The sequence below is a fragment of the Sycon ciliatum genome, chromosome 7 (assembly GCF_964019385.1).
Source record: "Sycon ciliatum chromosome 7, ocSycCili1.1, whole genome shotgun sequence".
Classification (NCBI taxonomy): domain Eukaryota; kingdom Metazoa; phylum Porifera; class Calcarea; order Leucosolenida; family Sycettidae; genus Sycon; species Sycon ciliatum.
This window is the reverse complement of record NC_088649.1, coordinates 931,574-950,110: the sequence shown is the minus strand read 5'-3', so window position 1 is coordinate 950,110 and position 18,537 is coordinate 931,574.

The following is an 18,537-nucleotide window of genomic DNA, read 5'->3' as shown; positions in this document are numbered from 1 at the left end:
CTAGCGAAAGAATGCGTGAGTATATGGACTTATGCCGAAGCCGCCAATGTAGAAGTATGAAAAATTAGTCGCTAGGCTTACTGAAGATGCCTCTAATGAGATGAATAGCCGAGATATAACACTAATGGCCGAAGCCGAAAAATGTATATCAACTTAGAGACCTACGACAGTGGCGGAGGGCACGGGAGACGCCACCGCGCAAAGAATCTAAGTAAATAGTTCGACCACCGCGAAGGGCTGCATGCCCCGGCGACAAGGGTTAGGGTTTAGTAGATGCGCAGGGCATATTCACGGTAGGGCAGCATGGCAGTTTGTTGAACTATTTAGAGTGCGTGGAGTAGGTCCATGTCCCGACCGGTTTCGCTGTCTGTAGCTCATCAGGGGACGCTTTAAAGAAAAGCCGTGGTATAAAAGATTATAAAATGTGAGTAGGGATATATAGTGGGTTTTTAGGTTGGTTTTGGTTCGGCAGAGGTGTAGAATATAGTACGGATCTTGTGCTAGCGAAAGAATGCGTGAGTATATGGACTTATGCCGAAGCCGCCAATGTAGAAGTATGAAAAATTAGTCGCTAGGCTTACCGAAGATGCCTCTAATGAGATGAATAGCCGAGATATAACACTAATGGCCGAAGCCGAAAAATGTATATCAACTTAGAGACCTACGACAGTGGCGGGGGGCACGGGAGACGCCACCGCGCAAAGAATCTAAGTAAATAGTTCGACCACCGCGAAGGGCTGCATGCCCCGGCGACAAGGGTTAGGGTTTAGTAGATGCGCAGGGCATAGTCACGGTAGGGCAGCATGGCAGTTTGTTGAACTATTTAGAGTGCGTGGAGTAGGTCCATGTCCCGACCGGTTTCGCTGTCTGTAGCTCATCAGGGGACGCTTTAAACAAAAGCCGTGGACTTAAAATTTATAAAATGTGAGTAGGGATATATAGTGGGTTTTTAGGTTGGTTTTGGTTCGGCAGAGGTGTAGAATATAGTACGGATCTTGTGCTAGCGAAAGAATGCGTGAGTATATGGACTTATGCCGAAGCCGCCAATGTAGAAGTATGAAAAATTAGTCGCTAGGCTTACCGAAGATGCCTCTAATGAGATGAATAGCCGAGATATAACACTAATGGCCGAAGCCGAAAAATGTATATCAACTTAGAGACCTACGACAGTGGCGGGGGGCACGGGAGACGCCACCGCGCAAAGAATCTAAGTAAAATTAATAGTTCGACCACCGCCAAGGGCTGCATGCCCCGGCGACAAGGGTTAGGGTTTAGTAGATGCGCAGGGCATAGTCACGGTAGGGCAGCATGGCAGTTTGTTGAACTATTTAGAGTGCGTGGAGTAGGTCCATGTCCCGACCGGTTTCGCTGTCTGTAGCTCATCAGGGGACGCTTTAAAGAAAAGCCGTGGACTAAAAATATATAAAATGTGAGTAGGGATATATAGTGGGTTTTTCGGTTGGTTTTGGTTCGGCAGAGGTGTAGAATATAGAACGGATCTTGTGCTAGCGAAAGAATGCGTGAGTATATGGACTTATGCCGAAGCCGCCAATGTAGAAGTATGAAAAATTAGTCGCTAGGCTTACCGAAGACGCCTCTAATGAGATGAATAGCCGAGATATAACACTAATGGCCGAAGCCGAAAAATGTATATCAACTTAGAGACCTACGACAGTGGCGGGGGGCACGGGAGACGCCACCGCGCAAAGAATCTAAGTAAATAGTTCGACCACCGCGAAGAGCTGCATGCCCCGGCGACAAGGGTTAGGGTTTAGTAGATGCGCAGGGCATAGTCACGGTAGGGCAGCATGGCAGTTTGTTGAACTATTTAGAGTGCGTGGAGTAGGTCCATGTCCCGACCGGTTTCGCTGTCTGTAGCTCATCAGGGGACGCTTTAAAGAAAAGCCGTGGACTAAAAATTTATAAAATGTGAGTAGGGATATATAGTGGGTTTTTAGGTTGGTTTTGGTTCGGCAGAGGTGTAGAATATAGTACGGATCTTGTGCTAGCGAAAGAATGCGTGAGTATATGGACTTATGCCGAAGCCGCCAATGTAGAAGTATGAAAAATTAGTCGTTAGGCTTACCGAAGATGCCTCTAATGAGATGAATAGCCGAGATATAACACTAATGGCCGAAGCCGAAAAATGTATATCAACTTAGAGACCTACGACAGTGGCGGGGGGCACGGGAGACGCCACCGCGCAAAGAATCTAAGTAAATAGTTCGACCACCGCGAAGAGCTGCATGCCCCGGCGACAAGGGTTAGGGTTTAGTAGATGCGCAGGGCATAGTCACGGTAGGGCAGCATGGCAGTTTGTTGAACTATTTAGAGTGCGTGGAGTAGGTCCATGTCCCGACCGGTTTCGCTGTCTGTAGCTCATCAGGGGACGCTTTAAAGAAAAGCCGTGGACTAAAAATTTATAAAATGTGAGTAGGGATATATAGTGGGTTTTTAGGTTGGTTTTGGTTCGGCAGAGGTGTAGAATATAGTACGGATCTTGTGCTAGCGAAAGAATGCGTGAGTATATGGACTTATGCCGAAGCCGCCAATGTAGAAGTATGAAAAATTAGTCGCTAGGCTTACCGAAGATGCCTCTAATGAGATGAATAGCCGAGATATAACACTAATGGCCGAAGCCGAAAAATGTATATCAACTTAGAGACCTACGACAGTGGCGGGGGGCACGGGAGACGCCACCGCGCAAAGAATCTAAGTAAATAGTTCGACCACCGCGAAGAGCTGCATGCCCCGGCGACAAGGGTTAGGGTTTAGTAGATGCGCAGGGCATAGTCACGGTAGGGCAGCATGGCAGTTTGTTGAACTATTTAGAGTGCGTGGAGTAGGTCCATGTCCCGACCGGTTTCGCTGTCTGTAGCTCATCAGGGGACGCTTTAAAGAAAAGCCGTGGACTAAAAATTTATAAAATGTGAGTAGGGATATATAGTGGGTTTTTAGGTTGGTTTTGGTTCGGCAGAGGTGTAGAATATAGTACGGATCTTGTGCTAGCGAAAGAATGCGTGAGTATATGGACTTATGCCGAAGCCGCCAATGTAGAAGTATGAAAAATTAGTCGCTAGGCTTACCGAAGATGCCTCTAATGAGATGAATAGCCGAGATATAACACTAATGGCCGAAGCCGAAAAATGTATATCAACTTAGAGACCTACGACAGTGGCGGGGGGCACGGGAGACGCCACCGCGCAAAGAATCTAAGTAAATAGTTCGACCACCGCGAAGGGCTGCATGCCCCGGCGACAAGGGTTAGGGTTTAGTAGATGCGCAGGGCATAGTCACGGTAGGGCAGCATGGCAGTTTGTTGAACTATTTAGAGTGCGTGGAGTAGGTCCATGTCCCGACCGGTTTCGCTGTCTGTAGCTCATCAGGGGACGCTTTAAAGAAAGCCGTGGACTAAAAATTTATAAAATGTGAGTAGGGATATATAGTGGGTTTTTAGGTTGGTTTTGGTTCGGCAGAGGTGTAGAATATAGTACGGATCTTGTGCTAGCGAAAGAATGCGTGAGTATATGGACTTATGCCGAAGCCGCCAATGTAGAAGTATGAAAAATTAGTCGCTAGGCTTACCGAAGATGCCTCTAATGAGATGAATAGCCGAGATATAACACTAATGGCCGAAGCCGAAAAATGTATATCAACTTAGAGACCTACGACAGTGGCGGGGGGCACGGGAGACGCCACCGCGCAAAGAATCTAAGTAAATAGTTCGACCACCGCGAAGGGCTGCATGCCCCGGCGACAAGGGTTAGGGTTTAGTAGATGCGCAGGGCATAGTCGCGGTAGGGCAGCTTGGCAGTTTGTTGAACTATTTAGAGTGCGTGGAGTAGGTCCATGTCCCGACCGGTTTCGCTGTCTGTAGCTCGTCAGGGGACGCTTTAAAGAAAAGCCGTGGACTAAAAATTTATAAAATGTGAGTAGGGATATATAGTGGGTTTTTAGGTTGGTTTTGGTTCGGCAGAGGTGTAGAATATAGTACGGATCTTGTGCTAGCGAAAGAATGCGTGAGTATATGGACTTATGCCGAAGCCGCCAATGTAGAAGTATGAAAAATTAGTCGCTAGGCTTACCGAAGATGCCTCTAATGAGATGAATAGCCGAGATATAACACTAATGGCCGAAGCCGAAAAATGTATATCAACTTAGAGACCTACGACAGTGGCGGGGGGCACGGGAGACGCCACCGCGCAAAGAATCTAAGTAAATAGTTCGACCACCGCCAAGGGCTGCATGCCCCGGCGACAAGGGTTAGGGTTTAGTAGATGCGCAGGGCATAGTCACGGTAGGGCAGCATGGCAGTTTGTTGAACTATTTAGAGTGCGTGGAGTAGGTCCATGTCCCGACCGGTTTCGCTGTCTGTAGCTCATCAGGGGACGCTTTAAAGAAAAGCCGTGGACTAAACATTTATAAAATGTGAGTAGGGATATATAGTGGGTTTTTAGGTTGGTTTTGGTTCGGCAGAGGTGTAGAATATAGTACGGATCTTGTGCTAGCGAAAGAATGCGTGAGTATATGGACTTATGCCGAAGCCGCCAATGTAGAAGTATGAAAAATTAGTCGCTAGGCCTACCGAAGATGCCTCTAATGAGATGAATAGCCGAGATATAACACTAATGGCCGAAGCCGAAAAATGTATATCAACTTAGAGACCTACGACAGTGGCGGGGGGCACGGGAGACGCCACCGCGCAAAGAATCTAAGTAAATAGTTCGACCACGGCGAAGGGCTGCATGCCCCGGCGACAAGGGTTAGGGTCTAGTAGATGCGCAGGGCATAGTCACGGTAGGGCAGCATGGCAGTTTGTTGAACTATTTAGAGTGCGTGGAGTAGGTCCATGTCCCGACCGGTTTCGCTGTCTGTAGCTCATCAGGGGACGCTTTAAACAAAAGCCGTGGACTTAAAATTTATAAAATGTGAGTAGGGATATATAGTGGGTTTTTAGGTTGGTTTTGGTTCGGCAGAGGTGTAGAATATAGTACGGATCTTGTGGTAGCGAAAGAATGCGTGAGTATATGGACTTATGCCGAAGCCGCCAATGTAGAAGCATGAAAAATTAGTCGCTAGGCTTACCGAAGATGCCTCTAATGAGATGAATAGCCGAGATATAACACTAATGGCCGAAGCCGAAAAATGTATATCAACTTAGAGACCTACGACAGTGGCGGGGGGCACGGGAGACGCCACCGCGCAAAGAATCTAAGTAAATAGTTCGACCACCGCCAAGGGCTGCATGCCCCGGCGACAAGGGTTAGGGTTTAGTAGATGCGCAGGGCATAGTCACGGTAGGGCAGCATGGCAGTTTGTTGAACTATTTAGAGTGCGTGGAGTAGGTCCATGTCCCGACCGGTTTCGCTGTCTGTAGCTCATCAGGGGACGCTTTAAAGAAAAGCCGTGGACTAAACATTTATAAAATGTGAGTAGGGATATATAGTGGGTTTTTAGGTTGGTTTTGGTTCGGCAGAGGTGTAGAATATAGTACGGATCTTGTGCTAGCGAAAGAATGCGTGAGTATATGGACTTATGCCGAAGCCGCCAATGTAGAAGTATGAAAAATTAGTCGCTAGGCCTACCGAAGATGCCTCTAATGAGATGAATAGCCGAGATATAACACTAATGGCCGAAGCCGAAAAATGTATATCAACTTAGAGACCTACGACAGTGGCGGGGGGCACGGGAGACGCCACCGCGCAAAGAATCTAAGTAAATAGTTCGACCACGGCGAAGGGCTGCATGCCCCGGCGACAAGGGTTAGGGTCTAGTAGATGCGCAGGGCATAGTCACGGTAGGGCAGCATGGCAGTTTGTTGAACTATTTAGAGTGCGTGGAGTAGGTCCATGTCCCGACCGGTTTCGCTGTCTGTAGCTCATCAGGGGACGCTTTAAACAAAAGCCGTGGACTAAAAATTTATAAAATGTGAGTAGGGATATATAGTGGGTTTTTAGGTTGGTTTTGGTTCGGCAGAGGTGTAGAATATAGTACGGATCTTGTGCTAGCGAAAGAATGCGTGAGTATATGGACTTATGCCGAAGCCGCCAATGTAGAAGTATGAAAAATTAGTCGCTAGGCTTACCGAAGATGCCTCTAATGAGATGAATAGCCGAGATATAACACTAATGGCCGAAGCCGAAAAATGTATATCAACTTAGAGACCTACGACAGTGGCGGGGGGCACGGGAGACGCCACCGCGCAGAGAATCTAAGTAAATAGTTCGACCACCGCGAAGGGCTGCATGCCCCGGCGACAAGGGTTAGGGTTTAGTAGATGCGCAGGGCATAGTCGCGGTAGGGCAGCTTGGCAGTTTGTTGAACTATTTAGAGTGCGTGGAGTAGGTCCATGTCCCGACCGGTTTCGCTGTCTGTAGCTCGTCAGGGGACGCTTTAAAGAAAAGCCGTGGACTAAAAATTTATAAAATGTGAGTAGGGATATATAGTGGGTTTTTAGGTTGGTTTTGGTTCGGCAGAGGTGTAGAATATAGTACGGATCTTGTGCTAGCGAAAGAATGCGTGAGTATATGGACTTATGCCGAAGCCGCCAATGTAGAAGTATGAAAAATTAGTCGCTAGGCTTACCGAAGATGCCTCTAATGAGATGAATAGCCGAGATATAACACTAATGGCCGAAGCCGAAAAATTTATATCAACTTAGAGACCTACGACAGTGGCGGGGGGCACGGGAGACGCCACCGCGCAAAGAATCTAAGTAAATAGTTCGACCACCGCCAAGGGCTGCATGCCCCGGCGACAAGGGTTAGGGTTTAGTAGATGCGCAGGGCATAGTCACGGTAGGGCAGCATGGCAGTTTGTTGAACTATTTAGAGTGCGTGGAGTAGGTCCATGTCCCGACCGGTTTCGCTGTCTGTAGCTCATCAGGGGACGCTTTAAAGAAAAGCCGTGGACTAAAAATTTATAAAATGTGAGTAGGGATATATAGTGGGTTTTTAGGTTGGTTTTGGTTCGGCAGAGGTGTAAAATATAGTACGGATCTTGTGCTAGCGAAAGAATGCGTGAGTATATGGACTTATGCCGAAGCCGCCAATGTAGAAGTATGAAAAATTAGTCGCTAGGCTTACTGAAGATGCCTCTAATGAGATGAATAGCCGAGATATAACACTAATGGCCGAAGCCGAAAAATGTATATCAACTTAGAGACCTACGACAGTGGCGGAGGGCACGGGAGACGCCACCGCGCAAAGAATCTAAGTAAATAGTTCGACCACCGCGAAGGGCTGCATGCCCCGGCGACAAGGGTTAGGGTTTAGTAGATGCGCAGGGCATATTCACGGTAGGGCAGCATGGCAGTTTGTTGAACTATTTAGAGTGCGTGGAGTAGGTCCATGTCCCGACCGGTTTCGCTGTCTGTAGCGCATCAGGGGACGCTTTAAAGAAAAGCCGTGGACTAAAAATTTATAAAATGTGAGTAGGGATATATAGTGGGTTTTTAGGTTGGTTTTGGTTCGGCAGAGGTGTAGAATATAGTACGGATCTTGTGCTAGCGAAAGAATGCGTGAGTATATGGACTTATGCCGAAGCCGCCAATGTAGAAGTATGAAAAATTAGTCGCTAGGCTTACTGAAGATGCCTCTAATGAGATGAATAGCCGAGATATAACACTAATGGCCGAAGCCGAAAAATGTATATCAACTTAGAGACCTACGACAGTGGCGGGGGGCACGGGAGACGCCACCGCGCAAAGAATCTAAGTAAATAGTTCGACCACCGCGAAGGGCTGCATGCCCCGGCGACAAGGGTTAGGGTTTAGTAGATGCGCAGGGCATAGTCACGGTAGGGCAGCATGGCAGTTTGTTGAACTATTTAGAGTGCGTGGAGTAGGTCCATGTCCCGACAGGTTTCGCTGTCTGTAGCTCATCAGGGGACGCTTTAAACAAAAGCCGTGGACTTAAAATTTATAAAATGTGAGTAGGGATATATAGTGGGTTTTAGGTTGGTTTTGGTTCGGCAGAGGTGTAGAATATAGTACGGATCTTGTGCTAGCGAAAGAATGCGTGAGTATATGGACTTATGCCGAAGCCGCCAATGTAGAAGTATGAAAAATTAGTCGCAAGGCTTACCGAAGATGCCTCTAATGAGATGAATAGCCGAGATATAACACTAATGGCCGAAGCCGAAAAATGTATATCAACTTAGAGACCTACGACAGTGGCGGGGGGCACGGGAGACGCCACCGCGCAAAGAATCTAAGTAAATAGTTCGACCACCGCCAAGGGCTGCATGCCCCGGCGACAAGGGTTAGGGTTTAGTAGATGCGCAGGGCATAGTCACGGTAGGGCAGCATGGCAGTTTGTTGAACTATTTAGAGTGCGTGGAGTAGGTCCATGTCCCGACCGGTTTCGCTGTCTGTAGCTCATCAGGGGACGCTTTAAAGAAAAGCCGTGGACTAAAAATTTATAAAATGTGAGTAGGGATATATAGTGGGTTTTTAGGTTGGTTTTGGTTCGGCAGAGGTGTAAAATATAGTACGGATCTTGTGCTAGCGAAAGAATGCGTGAGTATATGGACTTATGCCGAAGCCGCCAATGTAGAAGTATGAAAAATTAGTCGCTAGGCTTACTGAAGATGCCTCTAATGAGATGAATAGCCGAGATATAACACTAATGGCCGAAGCCGAAAAATGTATATCAACTTAGAGACCTACGACAGTGGCGGATGGCACGGGAGACGCCACCGCGCAAAGAATCTAAGTAAATAGTTCGACCACCGCGAAGGGCTGCATGCCCCGGCGACAAGGGTTAGGGTTTAGTAGATGCGCAGGGCATATTCACGGTAGGGCAGCATGGCAGTTTGTTGAACTATTTAGAGTGCGTGGAGTAGGTCCATGTCCCGACCGGTTTCGCTGTCTGTAGCTCATCAGGGGACGCTTTAAAGAAAAGCCGTGGTATAAAAGATTATAAAATGTGAGTAGGGATATATAGTGGGTTTTTAGGTTGGTTTTGGTTCGGCAGAGGTGTAGAATATAGTACGGATCTTGTGCTAGCGAAAGAATGCGTGAGTATATGGACTTATGCCGAAGCCGCCAATGTAGAAGTATGAAAAATTAGTCGCTAGGCTTACCGAAGATGCCTCTAATGAGATGAATAGCCGAGATATAACACTAATGGCCGAAGCCGAAAAATGTATATCAACTTAGAGACCTACGACAGTGGCGGGGGGCACGGGAGACGCCACCGCGCAAAGAATCTATGTAAATAGTTCGACCACCGCGAAGGGCTGCATGCCCCGGCGACAAGGGTTAGGGTTTAGTAGATGCGCAGGGCATAGTCACGGTAGGGCAGCATGGCAGTTTGTTGAACTATTTAGAGTGCGTGGAGTAGGTCCATGTCCCGACCGGTTTCGCTGTCTGTAGCTCATCAGGGGACGCTTTAAAGAAAAGCCGTGGTATAAAAGATTATAAAATGTGAGTAGGGATATATAGTGGGTTTTTAGGTTGGTTTTGGTTCGGCAGAGGTGTAGAATATAGTACGGATCTTGTGCTAGCGAAAGAATGCGTGAGTATATGGACTTATGCCGAAGCCGCCAATGTAGAAGTATGAAAAATTAGTCGCTAGGCTTACCGAAGATGCCTCTAATGAGATGAATAGCCGAGATATAACACTAATGGCCGAAGCCGAAAAATGTATATCAACTCAGAGACCTACGACAGTGGCGGGGGGCACGGGAGACGCCACCGCGCAAAGAATCTATATAAATAGTTCGACCACCGCGAAGGGCTGCATGCCCCGGCGACAAGGGTTAGGGTTTAGTAGATGCGCAGGGCATAGTCACGGTAGGGCAGCATGGCAGTTTGTTGAACTATTTAGAGTGCGTGGAGTAGGTCCATGTTCCGACCGGTTTCGCTGTCTGTAGCTCATCAGGGGACGCTTTAAAGAAAAGCCGTGGACTAAAAATTTATAAAATGTGAGTAGGGATATATAGTGGGTTTTTAGGTTGGTTTTGGTTCGGCAGAGGTGTAGAATATAGTACGGATCTTGTGCTAGCGAAAGAATGCGTGAGTATATTGACTTATGCCGAAGCCGCCAATGTAGAAGTATGAAAAATTAGTCGCTAGGCTTACCGAAGATGCCTCTAATGAGATGAATAGCCGAGATATAACACTAATGGCCGAAGCCGAAAAATGTATATCAACTTAGAGACCTACGACAGTGGCGGGGGGCACGGGAGACGCCACCGCGCAAAGAATCTAAGTAAATAGTTCGACCACCGCGAAGGGCTGCATGCCCCGGCGACAAGGGTTAGGGTTTAGTAGATGCGCAGGGCATAGTCACGGTAGGGCAGCATGGCAGTTTGTTGAACTATTTAGAGTGCGTGGAGTAGGTCCATGTCCCGACCGGTTTCGCTGTCTGTAGCTCATCAGGGGACGCTTTAAAGAAAAGCCGTGGACTAAAAATTTATAAAATGTGAGTAGGGATATATAGTGGGTTTTTAGGTTGGTTTTGGTTCGGCAGAGGTGTAGAATATAGTACGGATCTTGTGCTAGCGAAAGAATGCGTGAGTATATGGACTTATGCCGAAGCCGCCAATGTAGAAGTATGAAAAATTAGTCGCTAGGCTTACCGAAGATGCCTCTAATGAGATGAATAGCCGAGATATAACACTAATGGCCGAAGCCGAAAAATTTATATCAACTTAGAGACCTACGACAGTGGCGGGGGGCACGGGAGACGCCACCGCGCAAAGAATCTAAGTAAATAGTTCGACCACCGCCAAGGGCTGCATGCCCCGGCGACAAGGGTTAGGGTTTAGTAGATGCGCAGGGCATAGTCACGGTAGGGCAGCATGGCAGTTTGTTGAACTATTTAGAGTGCGTGGAGTAGGTCCATGTCCCGACCGGTTTCGCTGTCTGTAGCTCATCAGGGGACGCTTTAAAGAAAAGCCGTGGACTAAAAATTTATAAAATGTGAGTAGGGATATATAGTGGGTTTTTAGGTTGGTTTTGGTTCGGCAGAGGTGTAAAATATAGTACGGATCTTGTGCTAGCGAAAGAATGCGTGAGTATATGGACTTATGCCGAAGCCGCCAATGTAGAAGTATGAAAAATTAGTCGCTAGGCTTACTGAAGATGCCTCTAATGAGATGAATAGCCGAGATATAACACTAATGGCCGAAGCCGAAAAATGTATATCAACTTAGAGACCTACGACAGTGGCGGAGGGCACGGGAGACGCCACCGCGCAAAGAATCTAAGTAAATAGTTCGACCACCGCGAAGGGCTGCATGCCCCGGCGACAAGGGTTAGGGTTTAGTAGATGCGCAGGGCATATTCACGGTAGGGCAGCATGGCAGTTTGTTGAACTATTTAGAGTGCGTGGAGTAGGTCCATGTCCCGACCGGTTTCGCTGTCTGTAGCGCATCAGGGGACGCTTTAAAGAAAAGCCGTGGACTAAAAATTTATAAAATGTGAGTAGGGATATATAGTGGGTTTTTAGGTTGGTTTTGGTTCGGCAGAGGTGTAGAATATAGTACGGATCTTGTGCTAGCGAAAGAATGCGTGAGTATATGGACTTATGCCGAAGCCGCCAATGTAGAAGTATGAAAAATTAGTCGCTAGGCTTACTGAAGATGCCTCTAATGAGATGAATAGCCGAGATATAACACTAATGGCCGAAGCCGAAAAATGTATATCAACTTAGAGACCTACGACAGTGGCGGGGGGCACGGGAGACGCCACCGCGCAAAGAATCTAAGTAAATAGTTCGACCACCGCGAAGGGCTGCATGCCCCGGCGACAAGGGTTAGGGTTTAGTAGATGCGCAGGGCATAGTCACGGTAGGGCAGCATGGCAGTTTGTTGAACTATTTAGAGTGCGTGGAGTAGGTCCATGTCCCGACAGGTTTCGCTGTCTGTAGCTCATCAGGGGACGCTTTAAACAAAAGCCGTGGACTTAAAATTTATAAAATGTGAGTAGGGATATATAGTGGGTTTTTAGGTTGGTTTTGGTTCGGCAGAGGTGTAGAATATAGTACGGATCTTGTGCTAGCGAAAGAATGCGTGAGTATATGGACTTATGCCGAAGCCGCCAATGTAGAAGTATGAAAAATTAGTCGCAAGGCTTACCGAAGATGCCTCTAATGAGATGAATAGCCGAGATATAACACTAATGGCCGAAGCCGAAAAATGTATATCAACTTAGAGACCTACGACAGTGGCGGGGGGCACGGGAGACGCCACCGCGCAAAGAATCTAAGTAAATAGTTCGACCACCGCCAAGGGCTGCATGCCCCGGCGACAAGGGTTAGGGTTTAGTAGATGCGCAGGGCATAGTCACGGTAGGGCAGCATGGCAGTTTGTTGAACTATTTAGAGTGCGTGGAGTAGGTCCATGTCCCGACCGGTTTCGCTGTCTGTAGCTCATCAGGGGACGCTTTAAAGAAAAGCCGTGGACTAAAAATTTATAAAATGTGAGTAGGGATATATAGTGGGTTTTTAGGTTGGTTTTGGTTCGGCAGAGGTGTAAAATATAGTACGGATCTTGTGCTAGCGAAAGAATGCGTGAGTATATGGACTTATGCCGAAGCCGCCAATGTAGAAGTATGAAAAATTAGTCGCTAGGCTTACTGAAGATGCCTCTAATGAGATGAATAGCCGAGATATAACACTAATGGCCGAAGCCGAAAAATGTATATCAACTTAGAGACCTACGACAGTGGCGGATGGCACGGGAGACGCCACCGCGCAAAGAATCTAAGTAAATAGTTCGACCACCGCGAAGGGCTGCATGCCCCGGCGACAAGGGTTAGGGTTTAGTAGATGCGCAGGGCATATTCACGGTAGGGCAGCATGGCAGTTTGTTGAACTATTTAGAGTGCGTGGAGTAGGTCCATGTCCCGACCGGTTTCGCTGTCTGTAGCTCATCAGGGGACGCTTTAAAGAAAAGCCGTGGTATAAAAGATTATAAAATGTGAGTAGGGATATATAGTGGGTTTTTAGGTTGGTTTTGGTTCGGCAGAGGTGTAGAATATAGTACGGATCTTGTGCTAGCGAAAGAATGCGTGAGTATATGGACTTATGCCGAAGCCGCCAATGTAGAAGTATGAAAAATTAGTCGCTAGGCTTACCGAAGATGCCTCTAATGAGATGAATAGCCGAGATATAACACTAATGGCCGAAGCCGAAAAATGTATATCAACTTAGAGACCTACGACAGTGGCGGGGGGCACGGGAGACGCCACCGCGCAAAGAATCTATGTAAATAGTTCGACCACCGCGAAGGGCTGCATGCCCCGGCGACAAGGGTTAGGGTTTAGTAGATGCGCAGGGCATAGTCACGGTAGGGCAGCATGGCAGTTTGTTGAACTATTTAGAGTGCGTGGAGTAGGTCCATGTCCCGACCGGTTTCGCTGTCTGTAGCTCATCAGGGGACGCTTTAAAGAAAAGCCGTGGTATAAAAGATTATAAAATGTGAGTAGGGATATATAGTGGGTTTTTAGGTTGGTTTTGGTTCGGCAGAGGTGTAGAATATAGTACGGATCTTGTGCTAGCGAAAGAATGCGTGAGTATATGGACTTATGCCGAAGCCGCCAATGTAGAAGTATGAAAAATTAGTCGCTAGGCTTACCGAAGATGCCTCTAATGAGATGAATAGCCGAGATATAACACTAATGGCCGAAGCCGAAAAATGTATATCAACTCAGAGACCTACGACAGTGGCGGGGGGCACGGGAGACGCCACCGCGCAAAGAATCTATATAAATAGTTCGACCACCGCGAAGGGCTGCATGCCCCGGCGACAAGGGTTAGGGTTTAGTAGATGCGCAGGGCATAGTCACGGTAGGGCAGCATGGCAGTTTGTTGAACTATTTAGAGTGCGTGGAGTAGGTCCATGTTCCGACCGGTTTCGCTGTCTGTAGCTCATCAGGGGACGCTTTAAAGAAAAGCCGTGGACTAAAAATTTATAAAATGTGAGTAGGGATATATAGTGGGTTTTTAGGTTGGTTTTGGTTCGGCAGAGGTGTAGAATATAGTACGGATCTTGTGCTAGCGAAAGAATGCGTGAGTATATTGACTTATGCCGAAGCCGCCAATGTAGAAGTATGAAAAATTAGTCGCTAGGCTTACCGAAGATGCCTCTAATGAGATGAATAGCCGAGATATAACACTAATGGCCGAAGCCGAAAAATGTATATCAACTTAGAGACCTACGACAGTGGCGGGGGGCACGGGAGACGCCACCGCGCAAAGAATCTAAGTAAATAGTTCGACCACCGCGAAGGGCTGCATGCCCCGGCGACAAGGGTTAGGGTTTAGTAGATGCGCAGGGCATAGTCACGGTAGGGCAGCATGGCAGTTTGTTGAACTATTTAGAGTGCGTGGAGTAGGTCCATGTCCCGACCGGTTTCGCTGTCTGTAGCTCATCAGGGGACGCTTTAAAGAAAAGCCGTGGACTAAAAATTTATAAAATGTGAGTAGGGATATATAGTGGGTTTTTAGGTTGGTTTTGGTTCGGCAGAGGTGTAGAATATAGTACGGATCTTGTGCTAGCGAAAGAATGCGTGAGTATATGGACTTATGCCGAAGCCGCCAATGTAGAAGTAGGAAAAATTAGTCGCTAGGCTTACCGAAGATGCCTCTAATGAGATGAATAGCCGAGATATAACACTAATGGCCGAAGCCGAAAAATGTATATCAACTTAGAGACCTACGACAGTGGCGGGGGGCACGGGAGACGCCACCGCGCAAAGAATCTAAGTAAATAGTTCGACCACCGCGAAGGGCTGCATGCCCCGGCGACAAGGGTTAGGGTTTAGTAGATGCGCAGGGCATAGTCACGGTAGGGCAGCATGGCAGTTTGTTGAACTATTTAGAGTGCGTGGAGTAGGTCCATGTCCCGACCGGTTTCGCTGTCTGTAGCTCATCAGGGGACGCTTTAAAGAAAAGCCGTGGACTAAACATTTATAAAATGTGAGTAGGGATATATAGTGGGTTTTTAGGTTGGTTTTGGTTCGGCAGAGGTGTAAAATATAGTACGGATCTTGTGCTAGCGAAAAAATGCGTGAGTATATGGACTTATGCCGAAGCCGCCAATGTAGAAGTATGAAAAATTAGTCGCTAGGCCTACCGAAGATGCCTCTAATGAGATGAATAGCCGAGATATAACACTAATGGCCGAAGCCGAAAAATGTATATCAACTTAGAGACCTACGACAGTGGCGGGGGGCACGGGAGACGCCACCGCGCAAAGAATCTAAGTAAATAGTTCGACCACGGCGAAGGGCTGCATGCCCCGGCTACAAGGGTTAGGGTCTAGTAGATGCGCAGGGCATAGTCACGGTAGGGCAGCATGGCAGTTTGTTGAACTATTTAGAGTGCGTGGAGTAGGTCCATGTCCCGACCGGTTTCGCTGTCTGTAGCTCATCAGGGGACGCTTTAAACAAAAGCCGTGGACTTAAAATTTATAAAATGTGAGTAGGGATATATAGTGGGTTTTTAGGTTGGTTTTGGTTCGGCAGAGGTGTAGAATATAGTACGGATCTTGTGCTAGCGAAAGAATGCGTGAGTATATGGACTTATGCCGAAGCCGCCAATGTAGAAGTATGAAAAATTAGTCGCTAGGCTTACCGAAGATGCCTCTAATGAGATGAATAGCCGAGATATAACACTAATGGCCGAAGCCGAAAAATGTATATCAACTTAGAGACCTACGACAGTGGCGGGGGGCACGGGAGACGCCACCGCGCAAAGAATCTAAGTAAATAGTTCGACCACCGCGAAGGGCTGCATGCCCCGGCGACAAGGGTTAGGGTTTAGTAGATGCGCAGGGCATAGTCACGGTAGGGCAGCATGGCAGTTTGTTGAACTATTTAGAGTGCGTGGAATAGGTCCATGTCCCGACCGGTTTCGCTGTCTGTAGCTCATCAGGGGACGCTTTAAAGAAAAGCCGTGGACTAAAAATATATAAAATGTGAGTAGGGATATATAGTGGGTTTTTCGGTTGGTTTTGGTTCGGCAGAGGTGTAGAATATAGAACGGATCTTGTGCTAGCGAAAGAATGCGTGAGTATATGGACTTATGCCGAAGCCGCCAATGTAGAAGTATGAAAAATTAGTCGCTAGGCTTACCGAAGACGCCTCTAATGAGATGAATAGCCGAGATATAACACTAATGGCCGAAGCCGAAAAATGTATATCAACTTAGAGACCTACGACAGTGGCGGGGGGCACGGGAGACGCCACCGCGCAAAGAATCTAAGTAAATAGTTCGACCACCGCGAAGAGCTGCATGCCCCGGCGACAAGGGTTAGGGTTTAGTAGATGCGCAGGGCATAGTCACGGTAGGGCAGCATGGCAGTTTGTTGAACTATTTAGAGTGCGTGGAGTAGGTCCATGTCCCGACCGGTTTCGCTGTCTGTAGCTCATCAGGGGACGCTTTAAAGAAAAGCCGTGGACTAAAAATTTATAAAATGTGAGTAGGGATATATAGTGGGTTTTTAGGTTGGTTTTGGTTCGGCAGAGGTGTAGAATATAGTACGGATCTTGTGCTAGCGAAAGAATGCGTGAGTATATGGACTTATGCCGAAGCCGCCAATGTAGAAGTATGAAAAATTAGTCGTTAGGCTTACCGAAGATGCCTCTAATGAGATGAATAGCCGAGATATAACACTAATGGCCGAAGCCGAAAAATGTATATCAACTTAGAGACCTACGACAGTGGCGGGGGGCACGGGAGACGCCACCGCGCAAAGAATCTAAGTAAATAGTTCGACCACCGGGAAGAGCTGCATGCCCCGGCGACAAGGGTTAGGGTTTAGTAGATGCGCAGGGCATAGTCACGGTAGGGCAGCATGGCAGTTTGTTGAACTATTTAGAGTGCGTGGAGTAGGTCCATGTCCCGACCGGTTTCGCTGTCTGTAGCTCATCAGGGGACGCTTTAAAGAAAAGCCGTGGACTAAAAATTTATAAAATGTGAGTAGGGATATATAGTGGGTTTTTAGGTTGGTTTTGGTTCGGCAGAGGTGTAGAATATAGTACGGATCTTGTGCTAGCGGAAGAATGCGTGAGTATATGGACTTATGCCGAAGCCGCCAATGTAGAAGTAGGAAAAATTAGTCGCTAGGCTTACCGAAGATGCCTCTAATGAGATGAATAGCCGAGATATAACACTAATGGCCGAAGCCGAAAAATGTATATCAACTTAGAGACCTACGACAGTGGCGGGGGGCACGGGAGACGCCACCGCGCAAAGAATCTAAGTAAATAGTTCGACCACCGCGAAGGGCTGCATGCCCCGGCGACAAGGGTTAGGGTTTAGTAGATGCGCAGGGCATAGTCACGGTAGGGCAGCATGGCAGTTTGTTGAACTATTTAGAGTGCGTGGAGTAGGTCCATGTCCCGACCGGTTTCGCTGTCTGTAGCTCATCAGGGGACGCTTTAAAGAAAGCCGTGGACTAAAAATTTATAAAATGTGAGTAGGGATATATAGTGGGTTTTTAGGTTGGTTTTGGTTCGGCAGAGGTGTAGAATATAGTACGGATCTTGTGCTAGCGAAAGAATGCGTGAGTATATGGACTTATGCCGAAGCCGCCAATGTAGAAGTATGAAAAATTAGTCGCTAGGCTTACCGAAGATGCCTCTAATGAGATGAATAGCCGAGATATAACACTAATGGCCGAAGCCGAAAAATGTATATCAACTTAGAGACCTACGACAGTGGCGGGGGGCACGGGAGACGCCACCGCGCAAAGAATCTAAGTAAATAGTTCGACCACCGCGAAGGGCTGCATGCCCCGGCGACAAGGGTTAGGGTTTAGTAGATGCGCAGGGCATAGTCGCGGTAGGGCAGCTTGGCAGTTTGTTGAACTATTTAGAGTGCGTGGAGTAGGTCCATGTCCCGACCGGTTTCGCTGTCTGTAGCTCGTCAGGGGACGCTTTAAAGAAAAGCCGTGGACTAAAAATTTATAAAATGTGAGTAGGGATATATAGTGGGTTTTTAGGTTGGTTTTGGTTCGGCAGAGGTGTAGAATATAGTACGGATCTTGTGCTAGCGAAAGAATGCGTGAGTATATGGACTTATGCCGAAGCCGCCAATGTAGAAGTATGAAAAATTAGTCGCTAGGCTTACCGAAGATGCCTCTAATGAGATGAATAGCCGAGATATAACACTAATGGCCGAAGCCGAAAAATGTATATCAACTTAGAGACCTACGACAGTGGCGGGGGGCACGGGAGACGCCACCGCGCAAAGAATCTAAGTAAATAGTTCGACCACCGCCAAGGGCTGCATGCCCCGGCGACAAGGGTTAGGGTTTAGTAGATGCGCAGGGCATAGTCACGGTAGGGCAGCATGGCAGTTTGTTGAACTATTTAGAGTGCGTGGAGTAGGTCCATGTCCCGACCGGTTTCGCTGTCTGTAGCTCATCAGGGGACGCTTTAAAGAAAAGCCGTGGACTAAACATTTATAAAATGTGAGTAGGGGTATATAGTGGGTTTTTAGGTTGGTTTTGGTTCGGCAGAGGTGTAGAATATAGTACGGATCTTGTGCTAGCGAAAGAATGCGTGAGTATATGGACTTATGC